This window comes from Myotis nattereri (assembly GCF_964212035.1).
Source record: "Myotis nattereri genome assembly, chromosome: 13".
NCBI classification, from domain to species: domain Eukaryota; kingdom Metazoa; phylum Chordata; class Mammalia; order Chiroptera; family Vespertilionidae; genus Myotis; species Myotis nattereri.
Genome location: NC_138088.1, coordinates 8352221 through 8362954, shown reverse-complemented (window position 1 = coordinate 8362954; position 10734 = coordinate 8352221). Strand labels below are relative to the sequence as shown.

The 10734-nt window shown below is 43.0% G+C and overlaps 1 pseudogene across 1 annotated transcript; it reads right to left on the bottom strand.

The window, feature by feature from the left end:
• Positions 1-4339: 4339 nt before the first annotated feature.
• LOC308529090 (small ribosomal subunit protein uS13-like) lies at positions 4340-4840 on the bottom strand (annotated as a pseudogene). Its single transcript has one exon. The product of its transcript is annotated as a small ribosomal subunit protein uS13-like (transcript).
• Positions 4841-10734: the final 5894 nt, after the last annotated feature.

Genomic DNA, 10734 nt, shown 5'->3' with positions numbered 1-10734 from the left:
GTCTAGGGACCCTATACGTGCACAAATTTCACGCACTGGGCCTCTAATATAGTTCTAACAACACTGGCTGAGCTAGTGTACAGCTGTTTTCACTCCACCTAAGGAACTAAAACAAGGAATTCATTGTATAATATAACAAAGTTCTTGGCACTTAAATACTTCAAATGAATGAATTATTTTCAGTGAGGGAAATCTTAATAACTCATCTTTTCTTCATAGAATATAGAGGTCAGAGTGACGTTAAAAATATTTAAGTCTTTGGAGTACAAGTATGTAATTGAAGAGCTTGTTAACAGGGATCTTTCCTGTGAACTCGCTGGTGGATGTGGAGGTTGGAGCTCTGGCTGAAGCCCTTCCCACACTTGCTGCACTCATAGGGCTTTTCTCCAGTATGTACTCTCTGGTGGATGAGGAGTTTGGAGCTCTGGCTAAACCCCTTCCCACACTTGCCGCAGTGATAAGGCTTTTCCCCAGTGTGAACTCTGAGATGGATGCGGAGATCTGAGCTCTGGCTGAAGCCCTTCCCACACTCATAGCACTGGTAAGGCTTCTCCCCTGTGTGTATGCACCGGTGAATGTGAAGGTTCGAACTTTGACTGAAGCCCTTGCCACACTCTCCACATTTGTAGGGCCTCTCTCCTGTGTGGACTCGCTGGTGGATGTGCAGGTTAGAGCGCTGACTGAAGCTCATTCCACACTCCCCACACTCATAGGGCTTCTCACCAGTGTGCACTCGTTGATGGATATGCAATTTGGAGCTCTGACTAAAGCCCTTCCCACACTTGTCACATTTATAAGGTTTCTCGCCTGTATGAACGGCATGATGAATAAGCAGACTTGAACTCCTTGTGAAGCCCTTCCCACACTTGTCACACTTATAAGGTTTCTCATCAGTGTGGATGGCTCGATGGATGAGGAGACTTGAGCTCCTCACGAAACCCTTCCCACAATGCTCACATTTGTAGGGCTTTTCTTTTGTGTGGTCTCTCTGATGAAGTAGTAGTTCTGAGCTCTCCCTGAAGTCCTTACCACACCAACTGCATTGGTATTGTTTCTCTGCACTGTGCATTTTCTCACATGGATGACTATCTGAGCTGGTATTAGGTATTTTGCCAGAGTCATAATGGTTACAGGGATGCTTCTCTGTAGGAGCTCTCTGATGACTGACCACCCGTGATTTCCCATGATAAATGTTATTACAGTTACAGTCAAAGGGATCCAAGGATTTTTTCAATTGGCTCTTCTGGCAAATAGCTTCACCACTGAACAATGGTGAGACCAGTTCTATTACATCAGACACAAGTTTAATATGAAGGGTCTCTGAACAGTCGTCTATGGGCGGACTTTTCCCTCCTAATACTTTTCTCTCAGTACTTTCTTCTGTTACAAACAGACTTTTTCTCTCGTGAGGATCCAGGGGCTCATTCTTACAAAACGTCACTGAGGAGTCCTGTGTGGCCACTTGGCTCGGAACTTTCAAAGACAAACACTCTTCACTTTCCATGGCACTTAAACACTTGTTGATATCACCACCTTGAAGGGCCACCCACTGCTCTTGTTGCTGGAAATGTGAGAAGATGCTTCTCCCCACTTTTGACAAAGGGAACAATCTAGCTCAGGGCTCCTGTACAGTTCTCCTTGAAGATTCACAATGTAATCCTTACTCTCAGTTATGGTACTGGCCATCTCTTCCCAAATTAGCCAGCAGAAAAGCTCTTCATGTAAAAGATCCCCAAGTCCTTTCTCTTGAAGATTCTCCACAGAATTTTCATTCAGGTCTCCTAGGGAACAAAGGAAATTCAGTGATAAAAACAAACAATGGATAGATTTCAAGATTTCAGAAGTGGAGTGTTTAAGTCTTGAAGCCTTAATAACTAGGAAATAGTTCAGTCTTGTCCTTATAGTCATGTACTTTGGATTAATGTCAGAGAAAAGACTTTGTACACAAAATATAAATCTTGTCACTTTTATGCATAGCCAATAAAAGTATTCCTCCCCTGCCTTACCTGGTTTGGCTCAGTGGATAGAGCATTGGCCTGTGGACTGAAGGGTCCCAGGTTCGATTCCAGTCAAGGGCACATGACTGGATTGTGGGCTCAATCATCAGTAGGGGGTGTGCAGGAGGCAGCCTATCAATGTTTCTCTCTCATCATTGATGTTTCTATCTATCTCTCCCTCTCCCTTCTCTGAAATCAATAAAAGAAAACAAAATATATTTAAGAAATAAAAGTATTCCCCCCCTAACTCTGCAGAAGGCTATGAATCCCACATCCTTGCCACAAATTACATTTTGGTTCACTTTACTTCATTTTATTTTAAGTAAATTTGCATTGAATTGGTAATCCACTTTAATAGATGCTGGGGATACAAGAAAGTAAACAAGCTAGAGCCTACTGGGGAGAAAGACAAATATATCAACAATGATAGGACCATATCAATGCTAAAGTGCATCCTGGAGAGGAAAGCAGGAGCCAGAACAAAGGGCTTGGTGTATACTACTAAGGATTTAGGGCTAAAACCTTTAAAGATTTATAGCTATTAAAGGATTTCAATTGGGAATGAAAGATTGACTTGCTCATCAGAAATGAGCAAGACTTTAGGTAGAGAGACAACTGCTGTAGCAAAATTAGAAATGGTAAGGATGACAGTTATGGAGAGAGTGGGAGAGGGACATTTTAAATCATATGATGACTAACTAGAAGGGAAAGGAGGCACCAAGCATGATCCCCAAGTTCCTTGCTTGAGTGACTAGGTTTAGGGGTACTATGTAATAAGATAGGGAATGCAAAAGGAAAAGGCTGGAGTGGAGAAGGACAGACGACAAACTTTAAATCTGATGTTTAATTTGTGGTGCTGGTGGAATCGTCTTACTGTTCAGTAAGCAGTGAGATATATGGGTTTGGAACTTCTGAGGGAGAACTGTGCTAAAAATGCAAATTTTTAGACGTACTAGTATATATGTTGGTTAAAACAATTAGAGTGAAAATCCTAATATTACAATGAAATAACAAAAAAGAAATCTATAAAAGACTTAAAAAAAGTAAGAGTTGTCATCACCAGAATAAAATGTTGAGAAACTTCCCAGATGATAAAGAGCAGATGAATTGGGAATGATGGAGAAACTAGAAAACTAGAAACTAGAAAAAAAAAATTGAACAGTTCAAGCCATGTACAGGAGATGATTTCTGAAGGAATAAGAGATCTTCTCAAGAAGTCCTAGAAATTCAAATAATTCAAATTCCAAATTCAGAATCGACGACTATAAAATAAGAGAGGTTTATCATGGAAATTCAGGTTTTCAAATTCCTGTTGGACATTTCTTTCTTTTTTCCCATGTATTTATTTATTTTTTAAATTGTTTTATTGCTTAACGTATTACAAAGAGTATTACATATGTCTCCTTTTTTTCCCGCCCTTGACAATCCCCTGGCCTCCCCTACCCCCAGTGTCTTATATCCATTGGTTATGCTTATACGCATGCATACAAGTCCTTCGGTTGATCCTGTTAGACATTTCTGATGATTAGACTAGTTGTTGCTATTATCAGCATGATACTCCCAACCATCCTTTTCCCAACAAAAAAATGAAGTATTGGGTAGCTACCAGAAGTAGCCCCATACAAAGTCTTGAGAACAAAGTAAATGATCTGCTAAAGAAAGACTCCTAATAGTATTAGTTGGGCTGAAAAGAGAAGCAGAAATGGAGGTAATGCTGAACCTGCACGATGGCAGGGCTGGTTAAGGTACAAAAAGAAGCAATTGACTCCAGGACAAAGCCTCAAGGTAACCCCTGCAGTGGGGTTTCTGATAAGGGAGATATCTCAGAGCTGGAGATCAAACGGATGCCTTAGATAACTTACTTGTCTGAAAAGGCACCCTCAAAAAGGAGTCTAGCCGAAACCGGTTTGGCTCAGTGGATAGAGCGTTGGCCTGCGGACTGAAGGGTCCCAGGTTCGATTCTGGTCAAGGGGCATGTACCTGGGTTGCGGGCATATCCCCAGTGGGAGATGTGCAGGAGGCAGCTGATCGATGTTTCTCTCTCATCGATGTTTCTAACTCTCTATCTCTCTCCCTTCCTCTCTGTAAGAAATCAATAAAATATATTTAAAAAAAAAAAGGAGTCTATACCACTCACCATCTGGATTCCGATATCCATTCCAACCCCACTTAGAAGAGCTGTTCCTTGCTAGTAGAGCCTGCATGCACCAAAGAGGGCTGGGCATCAGCTAAGGATGTAGATTCCAATATTGTATTGTGCAAAAAAAGACTTTGTGGGGAAAAGGGACAATAAAAAAATGTAAGCAGACAAAAAAAATAGAAACTAATTTTCTTTCTTTTTTTTTTTTTTTTAGGTGTATAAACTATTTATTAACAGACGAGGCCTACAGACTTATTTCTTCTTGGACACACCCACAGTGCGAACCCGGCGGCCTGTGGTCTTGGTGTGCTGGCCTCGAACACGAAGACCCCAGAAGTGGCGCAGCCCTCTGTGGGCCCGAATTTTCTTCAGCCGCTCCAGGTCTTCATGAAGCTTGTTGTCCAGACCATTGGCCAGGACCTGGCTGTATTTCCCGTCCTTCACATCCTTCTGTCTGTTCAAGAACCAGTCTGGAATCTTGTACTGGCGTGGGTTCTGCATAATGGTGATCACACGTTCCACCTCGTCCTCTGTGAGCTCTCCTGCCCGCTTGGTGAGGTCGATGTCTGCTTTCCTCAACACCACATGAGCATATCTTCGCCCTTAATTGCAGTGATGGCAAAGGCTATTTTCCACCGCCCATCAATATTGGTGTTAGTACTCGCAAAATGTGCTGGAACTTCTCAGGAATCACTAGAGACATGGCGGCAGCGGCGTGCAGGAAACTAATTTTCTTAAAGACTGGCACAGATTCAAGAAATAGTGAACAGAAGATCACACCTGCCAGAATGGCTGCCATCAATAAATCAACAGAAAACAAATGCTGGCGCAGATGCGGAGAAAAGGAAACCCTAGTGCACTGCTGGTGGGAATGCAGACTGGTGCAGCCACTGTGAAAAACAGTATGGAGTTTCCTCAAAAAATTAAAAATGGAACTGCTTTTGACCCAGAAATACCACTTCTGGGTATATATCCTAAGAATCCAGAAACACCAATCAGAAAGACTATTTGCACCCCTCTCTTCATAGCAGCATTATTTACAATAGCCAAGATCTGGAAACAGCCCAAGTGCCCATCAGCAGATGAGTGGATAAAAAAGCTGTGGTACATCGACACCATGGAATACTATGGGTCTATAAAAAAGAGGAAATCTTATCCTTTGTGACAGCATGGGTGGACCTAGAGAACATTATGCTAAGTGAAATAAGCCAGTCAGAGAAAGACAAGTACCATATGATTTCACTTATATGTGGAATCTAATGAACAAAAAAAACTAACAAGCAGAAACAGACCCATAGATACAGAGAATAGACTGACAGCTGTCAGAAGGGAGGGATTGAGGGGTAGGGTGACAAAGGTGAAGGGGGTGAGCAAACTCCTCCTACCCCAAGCCCAGAGACAGAAAACAGTATGGTGATTACCAGAAAGAAAAGGGGATTGGGGACCACTGAGTAGGGTAAAGGGGAAATAAATGGTGATTGAAGGAGACTTGACTGGGAGTGGTGAACACACAATACAATATATGGATCATCTATAATAGAACTGTAAACCTGAAACCTATATAATTTTATTAACCAATGTTGTCCCAATAAATTCAATAAAAATTAAGAAGTCTTGATCAGTATATATTTTAATGGTCACATGTTTTTCTCTTAGTAGTATATGACCCTCTATAATTTGTATAAGCAACCCCCTCTAATATATTTGGTGAGTAATTATTTCACTGTATTAAATAATTCTATAATGACTGTTCACAATTTTCAGTTGAAGTTATTGATTAATTCCTTAGGGTAGATACCTAAAAATGAATTACTTCATCAGAAATGTTTCAGGCTCTTTGCTTCAAGCAGTCAAAAGCTTTTTGAGAAAACCTGTATCAGCTATACTCCTATCTATCTCGAGATAGATGTTGTCTTATATTCAGAAGGGGAGATGGATGAATCTCTGATGTGTAAGAAAAGAAGCAAAGGGAACTAGATATTGCAGGGCCGTGGGGTTTTTAATGAAAATCAAGTCCAAGCAAAGATGGTGCAAGACCAAGGCGGGGAAAACGTGGGAGAAGACGGAGTACAGATAAGAAGGTCAGCGTGAATGAGAAAGACCACAGCTTTCTGAAAAGCTAGAAAGGAAAGTAAGTGAATAGATACAGGTAGATCAGTTTGTGGAAAGTATCCTTGAAGCCTCAGCTTTCTCCACAGACCGGAGAACTTCAAAGAGAACTCCTTAAACATTTAAAAAGGGACTCCTCTTAGTTTCCTCAAAAAATTAAAAATGGAACTGCCATTTAACCCAGTGATCCCACCTCTAGGTATATATCCTAAAAAACCCAAAACACCAATCAGAAAGAATGTATGCACCCCTAAGCTCATAGCATCATAATTTACAATAGCCAAAATCTGGAAATAGCCCAAGTGCCCATTAGTCGATCAGTGGATAACAAAGCTGTGGTACATTTACACCATGGAATATTATGCAGCTGTAAAAAAGAAGGATCTCTTATCCTTTAAGACAGCCTGGAGGGACCTAGAGAGTATTATGCTAAGTGAAATAAGCCCATCAGAGAAAGGTAAGTATCACATGATCTCACTCATATTAACTGATGAACAAAATAGACCCAGAGACATAGAAACATAGAACAGACTGTGGAATCTCAGAGGGAAGGTGGGGGAGGGTGGGTGGGTGGGAAGAGATCAGCCAAAGAATGTGTATGCATAACCCATGGACACAGACAATAGGGTAGTGAAGGGCCGGGGGTGGGGTTGGGGGCGGGCTAGAAGGGGTCAATGGGGGAAAAAAGAGGACATGTAATACTTTCAACAATAAAGATTTAATTAAAAAAATAAAATATAAAAAGGGACTCCTCTTTCATGGATTTGTAACTTGCCATGATGCCTTGCTGATTCCTTTGGAGTTCGTTCTTCATTATGTAATTAACTTCAATTTTGTGCAACTGGAAGATCATATCTGGGAAATACACAGGGGTTGGGTAACTGTGCAGAAAGCAAATCAGTACCAAATTCTGCCGTATCAGGGATGGATCAGGTATGATTTCTCAGATGACTCAGTAAAGCTACAATTCTCTAGTTCCTACCAAGTAAAGTTCTTTAGCTGCTTAGAATAATCAGAAACATCCTTTTGTGTCAAAAAGAAATTAGGACACTCTGATTCCTGAACTACAACTCCTGGGGCCCCATCATTATTTAAAATTGAAGAAACAAAGACTCCAATGGGCAGGTGTCCAGGTTCATGTTCTTACCCATTGAGACCAAGTGGCTGTAGGGCTGCGGCATCTCAGCTCTGTGCAACTTCCTGTGAGCAGGGTCCAGGGGACCCCATTCCTCCTCAGTGAAGTCCACAGAGAAATCCTCGAATGTTACTGGCTCTAAAACAGTAAGCGCTCCTCCTTTACTGACAACGATCTGCACAAATGCCCTGGAAGGAAGGTGAGGTTGGGAGCACTTGAAAAGGTGAGAAGGGTATAGAAGCGTGCAGTTCAGGGATCTGAGGGGTCCAAATCAAGTTTTGTTGGAAACTCTTTCCTTTCTCATCTACTTCACTACTTCCTTCGAAACTCTTCCTCTCCTGCCCACAACTCACTCAGGCTCAAGCCATCCAGCTACTTAATCTTTCCATGTCACTGTCATCTCATGGTCATTGCTGAGTTGTCCTTTCCACCCATTCCTACTATTATCCTGACGACTTCCACACACATGAGAACAATTTACCCAACAGCCTAACCTGACATTTTTAACCTCTATAGTCCCAATGATCTCAGTCTCTTTTCACACTCAATTACCATAATCAGGGCCATTTCACTACTTGGACCACTCTGCTTTTGAAATATTAATATCTTGATAGCTATACTTTTAAAACATCTTCCAATTCTTTCTGTTCTTCCTTTTCTATCACACCTGCTTTATCAAGATCATCATCCTTTAACCTTATGTCTTTTCCTCTCAGCCACAGTATACTTAAGATCTCAAATTTTTCCATAGTCATATCAATCCTATGTCCTTTCTTCTTCTAAACCAAGTACTTGAACATTATTGGAAAAAATAAAATAGCACATATACATACAACCATAATACACTCTCTAGGTATTTGCAAAAACTTGTCTCCATCTCCTTCCTCCTTAACTCCAGGCTCCAACTTTCCACCTAACATCTACACTTGGGTATCTAAAAGGCCCTTAAAACTTAGTAAGCCTCAGCAGACCTCTTCCTCTCAATATCCATCCATATCTGCTCTTCTCGGCTGCCACTCCTTGCTTGCCGGCCAGCGGCCTGGCCTCAGCTCCTGCTGGATGAGCAGGCCCTAGGAGGTGGGTGGGCCTCATGGCACACCTTGAGAGTTCGAGCACCTGATTAAGAAGTGCTTCGTGACCATCATCTGTAACTGGTCACATGGCTCGGTGGACGTGAGCTTGGGCCACCCGAGCTTCATCTTGTGGTGCCTGGAGATCTTCAAGCCCCAAAGGGGGCGGCAATGGCTGGGTGGCGAGCTGCTTCGGCAAGAATGGTTTGTTTGTGGAAGGGAGGGTGGGGGAGCACAGGGCGCTGTGCTACAGTTCCGCACGAGTGAGTGGGGGCCTGAGCCCCGGGGACCTGGACCCCAACCTGTGATCCAGGACTCCAGGTCTTCGTTGTACCCACAAATAGGACCCAGCAAGGACCCTGACCCTGTCCATCCTACACACAACCAGGACCTGGACCACAGCCCCTGGGCGCGTTCCTATGACCCACCTGACCCCCACACATCACCTGGCTGGATCACAAACTATGAACCCAATCTCCTTGCCTGGGCCCCATTCACAACCAGGGTACAGACTGCAGCCCTCCGTCCTCACCTCCCCAAAGCTGGAGGCTTAGGCTCCTGTGCATGTGGGTGCAGGTTTGATTGGTTCCTCTGTGTGTTCTGGGAGTTTGCATATATTTTTCATAACCAGCTTGTAGATAGTCCTGAACAGAAATGTTAAACTCTGGTTGGTGGAACTGCCTAAAACCAAAATCTGCATTTTTTCAACCGAGGAAAAAAACCAAAATCTGCTCTTTCCTAGTTGTGCCCGTTTTAGTAAATGTCACATGACCCACCCAATTACTCAAGGCAACATTCCTAGAAGTCATTTTGATTCTTTTCTCTTCCTCACATTTTATCAATCACCAAGTCCTATCAACTCCACCTCTAAAACATACCTGAATCTACCCACTTCTATCTTACACTATTAGCATTGCGAGTCACAGCTCTCCTTAACTTTCCACCTCCTGATATGTATCTCTTGCTCCCCCCAAAAATGAATTTCCCACATGGTAGCCAGGGTGATCTTTTTTTAAAAAAAATGTATTTTTATTGATTTCAGAGACGAAGGGAGAGGGAGAGATAGAAACATCAATGATGAGAGAGAATTACCGATCAGTTGCCTCCTGCACACCCTCTACTGGGGATCACACCCTCAACCAAGGTACATGCCCTTGACTGGAATCGAACCCGGGACCCTCAGTCTGCATGCTGACGCTCCTCCACTGAGCCAAACTAGCTAGGGCCAGGGTGATCTTTTAAAACATACACCATGTCAGGCATGAAATCCTCCAAAAACTTTTCAATGGACATCAAGTAAAATCAACTCTTCCTTCTGGTCTGCCAGGCTTTACAGACGGAGGTCTTGTCAATTCTCCAGCTTAGAGTCACTCCTCCCTCCTGTGTGTCACTAGTCCAGGGGTGGGCAAACTTTTTGACTCGAGTGCCACAATGGGTTCTTAAACTGGACCGGAGGGCCGGAACAAAAGCATGGATGGAGTGTTTGTGTGAACTAATATAAATTCAAAGTAAACATCATTACATAAAAGGGTACGGTCTTGCCGAAACCGGTTTGGCTCAGTGGATAGAGCGTCGGCCTGCGGACTGAGAGGTCCCAGGTTCGATTCCGGTCAAGGGCATGTACCTGGGTTGCGGGCATATCCCCAGTGGGAGATGTGCAGGAGGCAGCTGATCGGTGATTCTCTCTCATCGATGTTTCTAACTCTCCATCTCTCTCCCTTCCTCTCTGTAAAAAATCAATAAAATATATTAAAAAAAAAAAAAAGGGTACGGTCTTTTTTTTTTTTTTTTAGTTTTATTCATTTCAAACGGGCCGGATCCAACGGGCAGTAGTTTGCCCACGGCTGCACTAGCTGATCCTAGACCACATCAAACATCCCAACTTAGGGAATCTGCACTATTGTCCTCTCTGCTCAGAATGTTTTTCCCCACATCTTTCACATGCCTGGTTATTCAGGTCTCAGCTGAACTGCCATCTCCTCTGAGAAGCTCCTTGACCATATCCACAGTCGCACAAAAAATCAAACGAATAAAAAAAAACCACCTGTTCTAGGTAGTTTGGCATAGCATCTTTTCCAAAAGTATTTATTGCAAACATTATCCCTGCTAACTCACTGGCTGTAAGGCAATTCTGCTATACAAACAAAACAGCCCTAACTGGTTTGGCTCAGTGGATAGAGTCTGGGCCCTTGGACTGAAGGGTCCTAGGTTTGAATCTGGTCAAGGGCATGTACCTTGGTTGTGGGCAAGATCCCCAGTAGGGGTGTGCAGGAGGCAGCTGAT